Below are 17,662 nucleotides of genomic sequence, written 5' to 3'. Positions count from 1 at the left end.
GAGAGTGTATAGAAATAGAAGAAAGCAAAGGATAAGTGCCATAAAAAGAGCCACCGTAAGACAGAGTACTTAATATCATATTAAAGGCGTAGAGCTTGGAGACACAAAGATAAACCTTGGTTTGTTTTGAACCTAGGCTGCAGCACTTTCTGGCTGTGTGACTTGGGCAAATTACTTAACTTCTCACAGTCTTAGCTTTCTCTTTAGTAAAATCAGGTAAGTAATCTCTATCTCCTAGGGTCATGGTTAGGAGTCATTGGACAAGCATGAGAAAGACTTAACACAATGGATAGGCCTTAGTGGATCCCAAAAAGGACTAGCACCCTTGCCCCACTTAATACAAAGTAGATATGACTACTATTGTTGCTGCTTGAAAATCACTGCACTTGCCTGCCACATATATTTTCTCTTTAAATCCTTGCTACAACAGTATATACAGAATTCATGTGATTGCCACCATCATTTATTTGAGGAAATTTAGGTTTAGAGGTAAGTAACTTATCTAAGCTCAAAGTAATTAACTAATAGGTATAACAAACAACCCCCAAATCTCAACCACTTAACACAACAAAATTTTATTTCTTGCACAAGTTACAGCCATCTTTGTTTGGGAAGCAATTCTGGATGACTCTTCTCCTGGGAGAGACTCGGGGATTCAGGCTCCTTCCATGATGTGATGTCACCATCTTTAACACTTGTCCTATATGGTTATTCATGGAAAAGGAAGAGAGAGCAAAGAGGATAATCAAGCCAGGTGTTTATAGCTAGGACTGAAAGGAGCCCACATAACCTTCACACACAGTCTGTTGGCCAGAACCTAGTCACATATCCCTTCTCAAATTAATTTCAATGAAAGCTTGGAAACATAGTCTTCTTGCCCAGGAGAAGATATGAGATTGGTGAGCAAGACTTTTCCATGTCTTATAACTGGTAAAGGTGGGACTTTAAAGAAATTCTAAATGAGGATAAAGAAAGACAGAAAAGAAAATTCTTACAAGTAAGAGGAGACCTAATATAGGTTTCATGTTCTGAACGCTAAGGGAAGAGAGAGTATCTCTACTTATTAAATCTCTACTATGTGCCAGGCACATACTGTGCTGGTTCAATGTAAACTTATGAAGAGGCAATAATCATGGTGAGGATTTGGAAAGGTCCACTGGTTTTAGCAATTGGGCATATAAGGGATTTGTTTTGGGAGAGAGGGGAAAGGGACAGAGAAGGAGGAGACAGATCAGTCATCAAATTTTGTCATGCCAGAGGCAAGAAATGTATTCTATCTCTTGAGAAGATTATTGTTGGTTATTTGACTTTCACTGTCTTTGAGGAAAAACTCTGTGAGATGCTGAAGACTTCCCAGAGAACAGCACTGATTTATCCCCAGAGGAAGAAGATATAACAGAATTGAAAGGTAGGCTATGGGGTGGGAGGAGCAAAGAAATTATGAAATGCATATTTTATCTCTTTATACATTTATGCTTCCTCTCTCAATTGGTGATTAGCCCTTGAAGAAAAAACAAACAAACAACAACAACAAAAAAAAAGCAAAGCAAAACAAAAAAAATCAGAAAACAAAAAAAAATCCAAAGACAGGGGGCTGGTGGAATCTTTGATTGTAACTGCCTTGACACTAAATAACTGAGAGAACCAATGTAGCCATCAGACCTTGCCAGAGCCTCAAAGACCCCTCCCCTGCTAGACACAGGACTTCAGGATCTATAAAATAAACAAATGCAGGCCGGCTCCGTGGCTTGGCGGTTGAGTGCGCGCGCTCTCATGCTGGCGGCCCAGGTTCGGATCCCGGGCGCGCCCCGAGGCACCACTTCTCCGTCCAACGCGAGGCCGAGTCCCACGTACAGCAACTAGAAGGATGTGAACCTATGACATACAACTATCTACTGGGGCTTTGGGGGGAAAAAAATGAATAAATAAAATCTTTAAAAAAAAAAAATTAAAAAAAATAAACAAATGCAGGAAATCCCTTAGATTCAGGAATTTTTCAGGAATTTTTTCCATTGGTCAGTTTCAAACTCTTAGCCCCTGACGACAGTCCCAGTTTCTATCTCATTGCCTTTTAATCTTACTCTCCCTCTTTAACTCATTTACATTAGTGACTCCTTTTGATTGTCTGCCTGACTTCTGAGTCAGCATGTCTCTAAGACGCCACCCCTCAGAACACCTCCAGAGCCTGCTAAAAATTGATGTGCTACACCCACACCAAAGCCAGAGTCCAAGACACTTCCTTCCATAGGTAACCCAGCATCCTTCCCCTAACCCACCTCATCTGGTGGGGGAAGTTCAGGCAGATATGGCCCAGGAAAAACAGCAAGAGAAGGATCTAGCTGAATATGCCGGGCTTTGCTCTGGGCTTCAGGAAAGAAATAAAGGAGTACTTACAGCTTCCAGATTGTCCAGCCAGCTCCCTTATAGGGAAGTACATTAACTAGTTCATTCAAAGAACACACACTATGTTATACCAGCAACTTTGCAAACAATACAACAGTGAATGAAATAGATCTCATCCCTGCCTCTAAGAAGGTCACAGTATAATGGGGGAGAAGGGCAACTCTACGAGTAATTGCAGCACATTTAGAACACTGGAGACAATAGCAGGTCATGAGGCAGCTTAAAGTACAGGCCCTACTCCAGCCTAGGGTGAGGGAATGTGCTCAGGGAACATTTCCAAGGAGGTGAGGCTGAAAGTCTTGAGCAAAAGCCCTACTGAAAAAATGGAGTCACCTCTGACATAACTCTGAAATCTGGGGAAAAAACAGACAAAGAAAACAAACAAATAAACAAAAAACAACCAACAAAAAACAGTGGCAAGTAGCTGGGTAGCAATCTAGGAAGAGAAAATCCTAACAGCTACAAGTGAAAGAAAGGGAAGGTATGCTGACTTCACAAGCAGGAAATAGAGCCTGCGGAAGATTTTATTCAAGGAAAAAGAAAACCAAACATACATGTGAGCTAAAGGCAAGAACTCAGTAAATAGAGAAATGCTGAGGGCACCACAGAGTGAGAGTCAGGAATGATGGCCCCACATCTGCCAACTGGATTGTTAGACAATTTATTCTATGCAGAGCACTCGTCAGGAAGAAAGAAGTGAAGTGACATGGACTGTAATCCCAAGGGCTACAGGGCAATGAACGTGCATCGTCTTTGCTACCACTTTGGTGAAATGGAAGTGACGTTATATTCAGAATCAAAAGATGAGTTTCTGCCACACATTGAGTCCAGGAATTTAAGAATATTCTGAGTTTCTCTATCGTCTTTTCATAATGAGAGAATTGAAAGGAAGATTTCTATGGTTCATTTTTAAGGGGTCAGCATGCATAGACAGGCTTTTTGTCCCCTATGGATTCACATCTAGGAAGCAATTCTCCTTCTATGCAAGCTCACATCTAGAAACAACTGATTTTTGGTAACCTATGAGACTCCAAACAACACATATGCATTTTAATCTGAGTAGCATGCCTAATCCAGAATCAGGCATGCCACTCATCAGCTTAGGTTGGATCAGAAAGAAATTCTTGATCCCCAAACTCTCCAGTCTATTAAAGAAACAAATTGATTTTTGTTCATTCCATTGTAATGATCATTTTCTTCCTAACTAAAAAAAAAAAAAAGAGATTCTATCACAGAGTTTTATAAAAACTCATCTTGGTGCTCAAGGGACTGAGTAAATCTGGCATTTTGTTTTGTTGGTTGTTGAAAGTAAAGTCTGTTGACTGGCAAAGTGTTGACTTCTGCTGCTCTGAGTGAAGATGTGTGTATATGTGTGTGTGCTCCCAGTTCCCTAGGTAATAAAAAGACTAAATCTGAAAATGATTCCATTCTACAAGATATGGCATTTCACATTGAGTTGTGTATTTTACAACATTTTTAGGTGGAATTTGATTACTGTGAGCAATTGACTATTGATTCATGTTTCTCAGAACTCAGCAGGACATGGAGAAAAGTCTCAGCCAATTGGAAATACTTGAAAAGTGTTCTTAGGCAACATGGCTTACAACCAAAAGTACTGGGAATTTAAGTAAAATCTTCAAGGTTCTGCCCTACTTTGTATCAATGGAATAACTTACTCCTCCAAGCAGAGCTTTCCTGGGTCCAGTATAACTCATGCTTTCTATGGTAAATGGCACAACCATATAAATTCTGTTCAGTGTGAACCTGGCATTTTCATTAATAAAGTCCAATATAAAAAATAAACACCCAGATATTATCTTACATTTGCATTCATCATAGTACTTATTATAGTACTGCTGTAAACATTTTTATAGATGTCTTCTGCTCTGTATGAGTAAGGCTTTTGTTTTCAGTATTATCCCAGGACTGGGCTTTCTAGGTCAAAAAGTATGATAATTTTAGGAAATAATACCAAGCCATTTTCCAGAGTGATTCTACCATCATACATGCCCACCAAAAGTAGATAAGGATGTTCTCCAATACTTTGTATTGTGATTTTATTTTAATTGTGCTAATCCAATAGGTGTAAAATGATATGTCATTGTAATATTGATTTGCTAATAAAGGTAGTCATCTCCCTTCTATTTTTTCTTATGTTTACTAGATATATGCCTCCTCTTCTATGAAATACATCTTTGTGTCTCTTGCATGTTTTTATTGAGTTTTTAGTGTTCTTATTGAATAATCTTGATACTAATTCTTTGTTATTGTAAAAAATATTCCTATCTTCTCTCAGCGTGTAACTTGGATATTTGCTTGCTTCTAGGAATCTTTTGATGAAAACCTTAATTTTCTTACTTTTAACAATTCAACTCATTGTGTGTTTCTCTCTCCCTATTGGACCCAAACAGACACACATGCATGTTAATATTAAGGAATACTTAATACTATAAAGAAGTAAATTAAATTCAAGTTGATTCACATATTCAAAAATTCAAACAAAAAATCACAATAGGAAGAGGGGACTAGGAGAGGAGGCTTATAATATCAATGCTTGTTGTAAAGCTTCAATTAAGAGAGTGTATGGTATTGATGCAGGTGGAGGATAGAAATTTGACCAATGGAATAAACTGGGGGTCCAGAAACAGATCCTTATTCATATATGGAAATTTAGTATATGGCAGGAGTGATATGCCACATTAGTCATGAACAAAAGGACTGTTGAATAGTTGGAGTTGGAAAAAAACGTATTCATTAAAAAAAAAAAAAAATCCCTGACATACACCATAAGCTAAAATTCCATTTGAAAGAACCAGTATGAAGACTTTGTTAGCTCTTAAATGTACCACTCCCACTTATAAACTCGGAAACCAGGGGTATAACCGCAGGCTAGGTCTGCAGATTTATTAGACACTATAGAAAATGGACTTGGGCCAAGTCGTTTTTGCTTGACCTCTACAAACTCACAATCTAACCAGAGGACCGTGAAGACACCTCCAGCTTGTGTGAGCACCAATATCGTGCCAACTTTCTATCCAACAGTCTTAAAATCTGAATATTCCCAGAGCACAGTTTCCCTGGAAGTTAAAAGGGCTTTCATAAAATTATGAGAGGGATATTTATTATACATTTGTGGTCACATTACAGAGTCTTTCCTTAAAGCGTTCTGGTTCTGCTTTCAATCAGTTGGCTTTGGGTCTGTGGACCTACTTCAATCTGGAAACTGGATGAGAAGCTATAATTTTCCATTGCCTTAGTTGATGTTAGCCTTTGTTACTCTCCATTGACTTCCATTTGTCAAAGTTACACTCACAGAGTTTTAATCGCTCTGTACTTCCAGGTTGGGTGGGCATTGTGTCGTCTCGCACCCTTCACTGGAACAGAGAAACCTCAGGTCAGAAGACAAGAAGTGTACAGTGCCATCACAAGGTGGTAAGCTTTCAGGTTGTGCCTATATGAATCTTTTGTCATAGGGTCGGGAGTAAAGCAAACGGCCAAGGATCCTGGAAGTAGATGCGACCAAGAGACTGTGAGAAGACTTATAAGAAGCAACTAATATAAGTGGATAATAAGTCAGTGATGAATGCAAATCTTCTTAGTAGGCAAAATTATGAGCAACACATAATTGCTGGTTTTCTTCCCCACTTTTTCTGTTAAGAAAGATGCTGTAATGAGTCCACACTGCCTTATGGACAGTGGCTAATTGGTTGGCTGGCTACTTTCAGGTAACAGAAAAAAAAAAAAAAAGCTGCATGATTAGTGACCAGAAGGTCTGAGAAAGAAAGAAGTATAAGGGGGCCGGCCCAGTGGTGCAAGCGCTTAAGTGCGCTCACTCTGCTGCGGCAGCCCGGGGTTCACTGGTTCAGATCCCGGGCGCGCACCGACACACAGCTTGGCAGGCCATGCTGTGGTGGTGTCCCATATAAAGTGGAGGAAGATGGTCACAGATGTTAGCCCAGGGCCAGTCTTCCTCAACAAAAAAAAGAGAAGGATTGGCAGATGTTAACGCAGGGCTGATCTTCCTCACGAAAGAAAGAAAGAAAGAAAGAAAGAAAGAAAGAAAGAAAGAAAGAAAGAAAGAAAGAAAGAAAGAAAGAAAGAAAGGAAGGAAGGAAGGAAGGAAGGAAGGAAGGAAGGAAGGAAGGAAGGAAGGAAGGAAGGAAGGAAGAAAGAAAGAAAGAAAGGAAGAGAATAGATCTTTTGCATCGAATATATATAGCACATATTTTGTACTATATAAATGTCCACAGGAGGACATCCTCTATGGAGGAGTTTTCAGTAAGACAAGATAACCCATAGTATGGATGTCTTTCCCAAGCTATATTTATACTTTTTCTGTGGCCCATTGTACAAAGTAATCTTGGCAGAAAGGAGGCCATGCATAAGCACAAAGACATGAATTATGTCTCATCAAGGCTAATGCAGGTACTGAAACAGCTAAAAACTCGTCTAGACAACAGTGGATGCCAATACTAAAGACAAAGTATAACACCATTTGCTGAGATAACTAGTGGCCTAATGGCTAGTTGATTACATTAGATCCCTTCCATTGTAGAGATGGTAGCAATGTGTATTCTTGGAAACAGATATTTGGGAATCCCATTCTGGATAAGAATTACTGCTTACCATGCTCTGTCAGCTCCACCATTTGTGGACTTACAGAATGCCATTCTCATCACCTTGGTGTCCCATATAACATCTCTTCCAACTAAGAAACTATATTGCAAATTAAACAAAACAAAGTTTTTGCTTGTGCAATTTGTTTGTCTTCTCATGTAATCTTTCATCCAAAAACATTTGGTCTAATAGAATTGTAGAGCTCATACATAGTCTCCTTATCCATTGCCAAGGCTACTATTTAAGTATTACTTATAGCCTTAGCTAAAAGAAAACACCCTCAAATATTGATGCTGTCTTACATGAAGTAATATGCTATTTAAATCAATAACCACCCTTGGTGTCATTCTCTTCAAAGCCAGAATACATGGGTCTGGGAACAAAGTAGTGGAAGCAGAAAGGACAATTCTCACTCTTATATCCCATAACTGACTTAGAGAATTTTTGAATCCCTTGATTGAATTTCTTAAGAAAATAATGTTTCCCTTAGGGAGAACAGCCACATTTCTGTTAACTTAGAAAACAAGAAAATATCCTGGTCATTTTAGTTCCTCTGATAGTGAACTCACAGACAGAGAAGGTGATTATTACAAGGGGCTTGATTCCCATTCTCTAAGGAGAAATTAAGTTGTTTAAGGAGGAATCTGATTGGAATCCAGTGAAGTTGTTAGGGTAACTTTAGCACTGTCTTGCCAATAGTCCTGGTCAACGAAAAATTACGACAACTCAATAAAAATAGAATATTTCGGAATGAATATTTGGTTACTCTACAAGAAAGAAACTATCCAAAAGGTTGACCTAGAATAGGGGGAACCTGGACTGTGGCGGGAAAAGAAATTTGTCATTATCAATAAGTTTATCTATGCATAACAATTTACTGTATTATTTCTTGTACCCTCCCCTTATGTTACCTTTTTTTTTTGAAAACTGCTGCTGATGATTTATATGCATTTATATTGCAGGTGGCGGTATAACAGAATTGGCATCACTGCCACAAGAGCTAGGACAACGGTGAGACAAGGGAGGTGCCTGGGATGCAAAATCAAGAAGTTTCTCACTCTCCAGTTAGAACAAGTGCAGGGTACCATCTGTGCTGAATTACAGTTTCTATTGTGTCTTTCCTGATAGACACTCTGTACTTACTTCCATAATAGCTCATTGATACTATTCTTTGTCTCTCCATATTTGTTTTAGCTCTTAAAGATAAGGAGCTCTATCTTGTTCAACACTGTATTAAGTGCTTATTACTGTGCCTGGCACATTGTAGACACATAATAAAAGTATGTGGTCTCAGAAGGTTAATTTTTGTTTTGTCTTGTTTTAATTTTTGTATTTTTACACAGGTTTTGTTACACAAATGTTAACAAACAAAGGCCAGCACTATTCTCCTGTTCTTGGCAGGGAGTGGAGGACATTGCTGATGATAAACTAACAAACAAAAAATTTGAAGCTAAAATATAGATAAAATATCATAGAAGGGAGACATAAAGAAAGAAAGCATATAGTGGGAAGTAGTGTTGGTAAGACTTAGATTTGAGGACCAAATCTCTTATTTACTAGCTCTGATACCTGAGAGAAGTCATTTGAGCTCGCTGAGTGTCAGTTTCTCTTATTTGTAAAATAGGGTATGATATCTAGGATATTGATCTTACAGAGCTCTTATAAAGATTTAAAATTAAGTTTTAACTATAGGTGAAAATAATTTGTAAGTTTTAAAATTACATATAATTGTAAAGAATTCATATTTAGGAACTTCATTGCTTTTCTAACATAGCACTAATCACCGACTATCCAGTATGACAGATAATTCTACATATGTCAATATTCTGTTTATAAGGTTTCTTGCTATCAGTGAAGATGGTATCTTTTGCTTCTCTCCCCATCTCTCTCCCTCCCACCCGCTCTCCCTCCCTCACTCTTTGGCTCCCTCCTTCCCTTTTTCTCTCTCTTCTTTCCTCCTCCTCCTCTTCCTCCTCCTCCTCCTCCTCCTTGTTCATCATCCTTATCATCGTCATCTTCTTTCTCTCTCTCTCTTTCTCTCTCTCTTTATCCGCCTTCTCGCTCTTTCTCTTTCTCTCTCTCCTTAGCACCTGTTCTTAGAACTTACCACAAGTTAAGGGCTAAATAACGTCTATTGGTTGAACTAAAGAATATTTCTCCCTACCCACTTATTCTGTGTTTTCCTGCCAAGAGTTGTACACAGTTTGTTTGTCTGACAAGTCATGATCCAGCAAACTAGTATTTAAAATTATAGAATATAAACAATAAAACAAAACAGGTACAATTAAGTTAATAAGACATGGCACTAAACTCTATTTTTTGTGGTCTCGATGAGGCAAGGTTGAGGGAATACACATTTAGAATTTGTGTGAGAGGAGAAATAGCATTAAACAAAGAGAAAAGAATGGGATGACTGAAGTGAACCAGTCTAACACAAGCAAATGTTACAGCAGTGATGCTGTCCGTGGTGCTGTCCATGGTGCTGACAATTTCTTAACCTTGGAAAACAATTAACTCTCGGCCAGTTTCTCCCAGAATTTCCTAACCAGACAAGAGGAGAGGTCATAAATATGAGAAAAGAAAAGGTTAAACCACCAAGAAAATGCGTAGGTGCTGTCAGTGATGCAAGATATTGATTCCCTTATTTTATAAATTAGGAAAAGTTAAATAAAAAAAGATTATTTTAGCATCAATATTAAGAAATCCAAAGTTATCAAGAAAGGAACCACAATATACTATTATTGCAATTTCAGAAAAACTATAGAATAATAAACATGTGAACCAAGCAAATAACACCTGTGCTTATGTTAATCTAAACCAACTTGCCGGGATACCAAGACTGAAGTTATATCTTTAATGGTAATAATTTTTCTTTGCTTTTATTTTCTATCTTAATTTCTTAAAAAGTTTCATTTTTCTATCTTTTTGCAGAATGAATTAATGACATATTTTACAATATTTGTCACTGGTTTTTCATTAGTTTGATGGTTTTATCATATTCTTGATTACTATAATTCCTTTTAAATCTATAATTTGTTTATGTTTGGATGGAGTATGTGAGAGACTCTGGATTTTCTTATTCCACCCCCTGCCTAATGCTATGTGAGAGATGTTAGCAATAAATTACCCCTTCTCCTCATGGGCTTCCAGCATCTCTTATTATCAACCACCATCAAGAAAACTTAAGGTAATCCTCAACTTCTCCTTCTGATGAATCTGTTTCTTGCAACCTTTGCAGCTATATACAATTACCTCTCCTATTGAATATAGGCTGCGTTCTTTTTTTTTCTTTAATTCATTTTTATTTTATTATTATTTTTTTAATTTTTTGTTTATTGTAGTAACATTGGTTTACAACATCGTATAAGTTTCAGGTGTACATCATTATACTTCTATTTCTGCATAGACTACATCATGTTCACCACCCAAATACCAACTACAACCCATCACCACACACTTGTACCAAATTATCCCTTTCGCCCTCCTCCCTCCCCCCTTCCCCTCTGGTAACCACCAGTCCAATCTCTGTCTCTATGTGTTTGTTTGTTGTTGTTATTATCTACTACTTAATGAGGGAAATCATATGGTATTTGACCTTCTCCCTCTGACTTATTTCACTTTGCATAATACCCTCAATGTCCATCCATGTTGTCACAAATGGCTGGATTTCATCATTTCTTATGGCTGAATAGTATTCCATTGTGTATTAGGCTCCATGCTTTATAATGAAAAGAAAGTCCACTTTAATTTGGTCCAGATCTATATTTCACTCTTATCATTCATTACTCTGATCAAACAACTCTAGTATACTTATTGTTCCAAACACATGCCATACATTTCATATTTCCAAGTCTTTGTTCATGCTATTTTCTCTACCCAGGATGCCCCTCGATCTGTTTTCCTCAAGTCAAAAGTCCAGTTCACTCTCAAGACCCAGTCAAAATATCATCTCAAACTGTACCAGTCACAATCACTCCTTCTTTCTTTGATAATGCCACTGCACTGCTCTAGTTCTTGGATCCTGGAGAATTATATCATGTAATTACAGAGAGTTGTAGACTAGGAGAAATCATGGACCATGGAATTAAAAAGATTTGAGTTTCAAGTCAATATTAATTCATGCAGCAATATTTACTGAAGTTCTATTAGGTCTAGGCACTTTTTTAAGCATTGGGACAGTGAACAGAATAGAAAGTCTTTGCTTTAATAGGACCAAATTTCTTGTCAGAGGTGGTAGACAAAAACCATGTAAATGAAAAAAAAATGATGGTAAAAAATATTATGAAGATAAGAAACCAGAGTTATAGCCTAGAGAAGAGTTCCCAGATGATTACGGAAGGCTTCTCTCTCTCTCTTTCCACCTGAGAATCTGAATAATATGAAGAAGCCAATGATGCAAAGATTACAGATGGTGATGAGAAGGATAAGGAAGAGGAGGAGGAGGATAACCAATATGGTAACCAACATTTACTGAATCTTTATGTCTTCTAGTCACTTGTTTAAAATTAAACAATTCTTGAACATGGCACTAGTGCTATCTCCATTTTGCAAATGAGAGAAAAAAATGAGTTTTCAAAGACTGAAAACTTAACATGAGTCAAAAGGAACAATAAGGCTGCTTAAAAAGCTATTTGGTCTCAGGATGCCCATAGTGGCCAGAAATGGATGTACATGTCCCAGGTCTCCTAACGTTTCTCATTTGTAGCCAAGATCTTTATAGCCAATCATTTACCAAAGATCTTACCAGACAGGGTAAAGATTAGGAAAGAAATGCAAAGATATCAATAAGCATCCAAGGTAAAAAGAAAAATTACTATACATTATTTGGGACATATATGTATATATCCTTTTAAAAGTGCGTCTTTGTGCATTTTGTATGCAAAAAGCCCTTAAGTGCATGTGTAGCAAAATAGAATTAAATAGGAAAACAAAAAACATTAAATAAAAAGTTAGATTGAAGAAGTTTACAATAATGTATACAATAAAACAAGACACTTAAGTAATAAATAGACATTTAAAACAAGGAATAATACATATCAAAATTAAAAAGTCAAGTCAGGAAGGATTAAATTATATGTGTGTGTGTGAACAGCTATTTTATATGTGGTTGTGCATTCAGAGGAATTACTCTTCTGAAGTTGACTGCAAATCAATGATGCTGAACAGATAACCTTAGCAGAGATTTTCTTTTTTTTTAAGTTTTCTATCAGTGTTGAATATTGCTCTCCTAGATCTAAGGAAGGTTATTTTCAAATCCTGAAGTTTGCCAAGGTTTCTTTTTAAAGAATTTCTTCTCCTGTGAGTCATTACCCTAGGATTTCGTTTCTCAGAAGGGCTCTTAGTCTAGCTTTTCAATCCCTTGTGGCTATTACCTCTGTTTGTTAACAGCTAGGTGGTTGGTGCACAGATATATATTTTTGAGATTTTCTCGAGTAGACTTAGAAGTTGTTGAAGACAAAGTTTTCTCCCTTTGTTTCTGAGATGTGTGTGATAGGAATGCAATGTTTTCTTATGTGCTTGTTGATTTTTTAAGTTGAACCTCTTGGAAACGATTTTTGTTTTCTGTAACTTTTCTTCTCAATTTGAACTATTGGTTTTAAGTCATATAAAAACACCACATTGTAGTCTATTTTCATATCAAAATGTTAATGTAAGTTCAGTGCATCGTGCTTTATTATACTTCTCAAGATGGCAAAATCCAGAATAAACAAAATTACTCAATAATATTTGAAAATCAGAATTATGTAGTAATTCCACTGACTGATGTGGCTTTTGGCCCATATGATTCCATCAGAGATAAAAATCTTAAATTGACCATGTGTTAATTGTCACTTTGACTAGCATGCTTGCCACACAAAGTAGGAACATGGATTTTATCCCCAGTTTGTCCCCATCCAGAAATCAAAATCAAATATTCACAAATAATGCCCTCAGATTCATTACTCTATTTCTGACTCTATTATGTCAGAAATAGCTGCAGAGATCTAAGGAACAGAAAAGATAGAATACTCTTCAGCTGCAAGGATTGATATTTTTGAGTTCAAGATGCACTCGAATGCACAAGAAAGGCTGATATTAACAAGGATTGTAGAAAAGAATACCAACATTTGTACTGTGTCCCATGACTACGCCCGTATCAGTCAGGCTAGACTTGGATAGGTTCCAAGAACAAATCACTCCAAAATCTCAAAATTTAAAATAACAAACATGTATTTTTCACTCATGCTATATGTCCAGTGCAGATCGGCGGGAGCAGGATGTGTCATGCGGACTTTTCTCATTGGAATTATCTGGGCCAATGGAGCAGCCACCATTTCAAACATTACCAGTCAACATACCAAATAGAGTGAGAGAATTGGAGGGTCTTGCACTCGTAATTGAATTCTTGTCCATTACCACCTGTGTTCACAATCCATTAGCCAGAAACATTCATTTAGCCCCACCTAACTTCAAAGTCATCAGAAGTTCTATTCTTCCATGTGCCCAAAAATGAGAGAGGCAGAAATAGCCAGAAAATAGAACTAGAGCCTACCACAACTCCCATGCTTTGTTTTGTGAACACTCCATTTTTACCTATAAATAAACCTCTCCTTCGATTTGTAGTAAAGCTTTTGTGTGGCAAGTGCTGATTCCCCAAATGAAAGGAAGTGGTTTGTCTTTGTTAACGTTTATATTTAGCGACAGAATATAAGACATCTCTGCTAAGACACTTGTCTTTATTTTCTATTCTAGCCAGAGTCTGATCCAATTATCAATGATATTAGCAGAACCAAAATGAAAAAGACCAAAGCTTTCATAATTATATCACACTAATCCCTCGATTTTCACTGCGGCCTGTCGTCAATCTGCACAACGGCATGCATTTAGGAAGAAAAGAGGAATTTAGTCTTTTTCCTAAGAGCTGACACTGCAGTACTCTCTGAGCCCCAGAAATAACCTCCTCTTCTGTTGAATGCCCTTCTCTGGGGCTATTTCTGTTGTCTGATGGGATGAACCCAGGTTTGCGGGTTAAAAGGGCCTGAATTTCATTCCTGGCTGTATCACTTACTAACTATGAAATCTTGAACAAAACAATTTACTTGTCTGTGCCTTGTCTTTCTCTCTGCAAAACCAGAATAAACAAAATGCTTCATGCATAGAAAACTTGCAATAAGATTTTATATTGTTTCTTCATCCCTTCCTTCCTTCCTTCCTTTACTTGCCTCCAACTTTAGCTGCACTTTTTCATTTTATTTTTAACTTTATAATAGTAATTTTTGCATATGTATACTGAGATTACATTGGACAAGAAGTAAGGTATGCTACTTAAAACAGCCTTTGGCAATCCTGCATCAGATACTGTATCAAATGGGAATCCATTTTACAAATGAGGAAACTGGGGACCTCCAAACTAGATGGATAATACTTGCTCTTGTCTACCTCACAAGGTGGTTGGGATGATGAAATATGATAATATAAACCACATTTTTTTTTTTACCCTAGCCCTTGTAAATGATGAAATACTATCTCCTTACAGATGGTAAACTTCTTGTAGGCAGGATCTGTGTCTGTTTCATCTTTTCCTTCACGATGTCACAACCAATGCCTGACAGTAGTAGGAGCTCAAGAAATGGTTGTTACCACTAAGCCTGTGAAAACCCTTTCCCATGCTTAAGGAGACGTATGAGATGGAGACTTGTATAATAAAGTTTTAACTATCAGCGCACTGACAGAGATTATGGTGAGCCAGTGTGATTAGTGGAAATAGCAGTCTTTAGTCACATGCACACCCACGCTCAGACTCTGGTTCTGCCTCTAAAATCTAAGTGTTCTTGAGTAACTTGAATCTGATTCCAGGTTTAGAAGAGTAAATAAAATCATGTATATAAAAGGCTTTGCATAGCCCCTTGCACATAGTAGGACATCAGTAATGGTAGAATTCATCTTTTATATCATTATTTTAAAATTTCTTAATATATGTGAAAGGGGTTAATAAAAACATTAAAAGAAGGCATTCACAAATGATGACAGAACCCCAATTATACAATGTATTAGAATTAGTGGTTATCTCTCATCTTCCTGACCCAGGATATCTATATTCTTGCATTTTTCTCTGTAAGTATTGATAGTTTTTTATGTATTTAGCTCAGGTGGCTGAGGAGGAAAGATTTATACAATTGTCATAACTGAAATGTATTCACAGAGACCAAGGAAACTACTTGTAGAGCCACTTGACTTCCATCAACCAAGAAAACCTCATAGAGGAAAGGAGAAAAAAAACCTCACTTTTGGGGCATCCACTTAGTACAGCAATGATCTGTGGAAACCCATTCTATAGAGAGCAATTCTGTATTAGCTCGTTTCAGGTCTTTCTAAAAATCTGTATCATCTTCATTGGTCCTTGCGTTTTTCCCCACTTCAGTGAGTCCTCTCCCTTCTGAAAGAGAGATGGCACCCCTACAGTATACGTTAGAAGTGCTAAAGATATTTCAATTCATGCTCCTGCCTGGGGGCAGGTATTGCATTGACATCTATCCAAAATCCAAATCATAATTTTCATTTGGGGAATCAGTACTTGCTACACAAAAGCTTTAATACAAGTATTTTCTAGGTTGATTATAAACGAGGGCATTTATTTCTAGTTAGCTTCATTTCTTTGTTTGTTTGTTGGCTGACAATGAAAATCATTAAACAGAAATGCATTAAGGTGTCAAGACACAAGCATTAGATCAGGAGAACTGATGACCGGATGACCTTGCCATGTAGGGCTTTCAATGAGGGGAACTGGAGACCCCAAGGCAAATTTCCCTGGAGCAGCCCCTCCATTGTGTCCATGTGAGAAGAAGTTGTAATAAAGATCCAAGATTCAGGTGGCATAGGGGCAAGTACAGGGATTCCATAGTTAGAGGGTTCTAGTGTCAGCCCTGATTTTGCCCATTGCCATGTCTATGACTTTGGGAAAGTCATCTACCCTCTCTAAGTGGTCATGCAATAACCTTGCTAAGAAAAGTGACTTTGTCTGGCTTGTTTATTACTGACTCCCACTAAACCTTGCACCTTTCCTGGAATATAATAATGCCAATTAGATGCTTTTTGACATAGTGAATGAATAAGTGAACCTCATTTTTTCCCTTTGTGATATGGAGCAATATGTATCCCTTCCTTATAGGAAACAATAGAGGTGAAATGTGCTGCATAAGACACCCTTAATGCATCAAAAAAGAAAGAGTGACACATCAATGTGCAAGACGAGGAATGTGCACCTTGAAGAAGGGTAGTTCATGCAGTTTGCTCTGATGATGAGGGAGACTTCACACGAGAGTTATTTGATAAATGCTGATGGTTCGGCCAGAGCATTGGACTATAAGCAATAGGTTTAGTGTTCTTACACTAATTAAACTTCAATTTCATCATCTTTGTTATGATACTTAACAAACCTAGTTTGTTATGATACTTAAAAAAAAAAAAAAAAGAATCCAGGTGAAGTACCTTGAATAGTGACTACACATGCATGTAGTAAGCTTTCAATAAACATGAGTTACTACTATCAGTATTATTATCCTGAATTCCAAGGACTGTTTCGTCAGACAGCCTCACACATTAGCACCCTAATAGGGAGCCTCTGCTAGAAAGGGCACTTGCCTAAACTCACATCACCTTCCTGGGACTGACTGCACCCATGACTGCTCAACGTGAGGGTGTAAACCAGACGTGGATCCCTCACTCTCAACTCAGGACAACTCTGAAAGGTTATTCCAGCCTCAGAAGTTTAGCTGAGTCTTCTGACAAGACTGTGTCACAACTTGCCTTCTCCTTCTGCCAAATCCTTCTTCCTTCTTTTCCCTGCCACTGGTGTGGACTCTAAAAGCACTCCCTGATAAAACTCCCTGCATGCTAATTTCCACCTCAGTATGTTTCCTAGGGAACCTAATCTATGGCATCGTTATAATTCCAAGGTGTCCGTCACCTCTACGTCAGCCCTCAGCAGAAACCAGATTCAGAAAATGTAAGCCTCATCCAAGGCCTGTGGAATAAGCCATTTACTCTGACTTTCTCCTTTCTGGTCTATTTCCTGTATCTCTGGACCTTGAACACTCCCTTACTTTTGGCTTCTAATTGAGAATCTAGACCTTACACACAATTCTTGACTAAAGATGTCATATTTTATTCAATTCTTACTGTTGCTGTTCCTATAGTCACACAGTTTCTAAGAAAGCAAAAGTCAAAATAACCGAAACATTGTTCATTAATGAAATTGCTGTGTATAAAGTGAGTCAGTACTCACACATATCTCACTTCTAATACTAGTATTCACCCTGATCTATTGTATCAACATCTTGTTGGTTAGACTCTCAATGGTTGTCAGATGTTATAAATGCATCGATTGTTTTGAATGGTTTTCCCATATTGAGGAATACAATACAAAGTAATTGGAAAGGAACTGCAAGTTTTGCAAGCGATTTTGTTAAATTGATCAAAGTGGTCTTGCGGAAGGTCCCAATTCTTCTGTAAAATCATTGATAGATAAGAAAGTGGCAGGGTTAAATCACTTAATACTTGAAGAAGAGACAAACTACAAAGCCGACAAAGTATTTCAAGAGAGAATAATTTATCAAAAGATTAAGAAGAGGTCTCGGAACAATGAGTAAAGTACTAAATATTT

At 37.5% G+C, this 17,662-nt stretch overlaps 1 long non-coding RNA gene across 4 annotated transcripts in view; it reads right to left on the bottom strand.

Moving 5' to 3' along the window:
• Positions 1–564: 564 nt before the first annotated feature.
• Positions 565–17,662, bottom strand: part of LOC147916388 (uncharacterized) — a 321,234-nt gene continuing 304,136 nt past the window's right edge. For all 4 annotated transcript variants that reach the window (XR_015552863.1, XR_015552865.1, XR_015552864.1 and 1 more), the window contains one exon: positions 565–700. This is a non-coding gene — a long non-coding RNA (uncharacterized LOC147916388). The remainder of the gene's footprint in view (positions 701–17,662) is intronic.

This window comes from Ceratotherium simum, chromosome 8 (assembly GCF_057802395.1).
Source record: "Ceratotherium simum simum isolate JZ-2026a chromosome 8, ASM5780239v1, whole genome shotgun sequence".
Lineage (NCBI taxonomy): Eukaryota > Metazoa > Chordata > Mammalia > Perissodactyla > Rhinocerotidae > Ceratotherium > Ceratotherium simum.
This window is presented reverse-complemented; position numbering and strand designations above follow the sequence as displayed.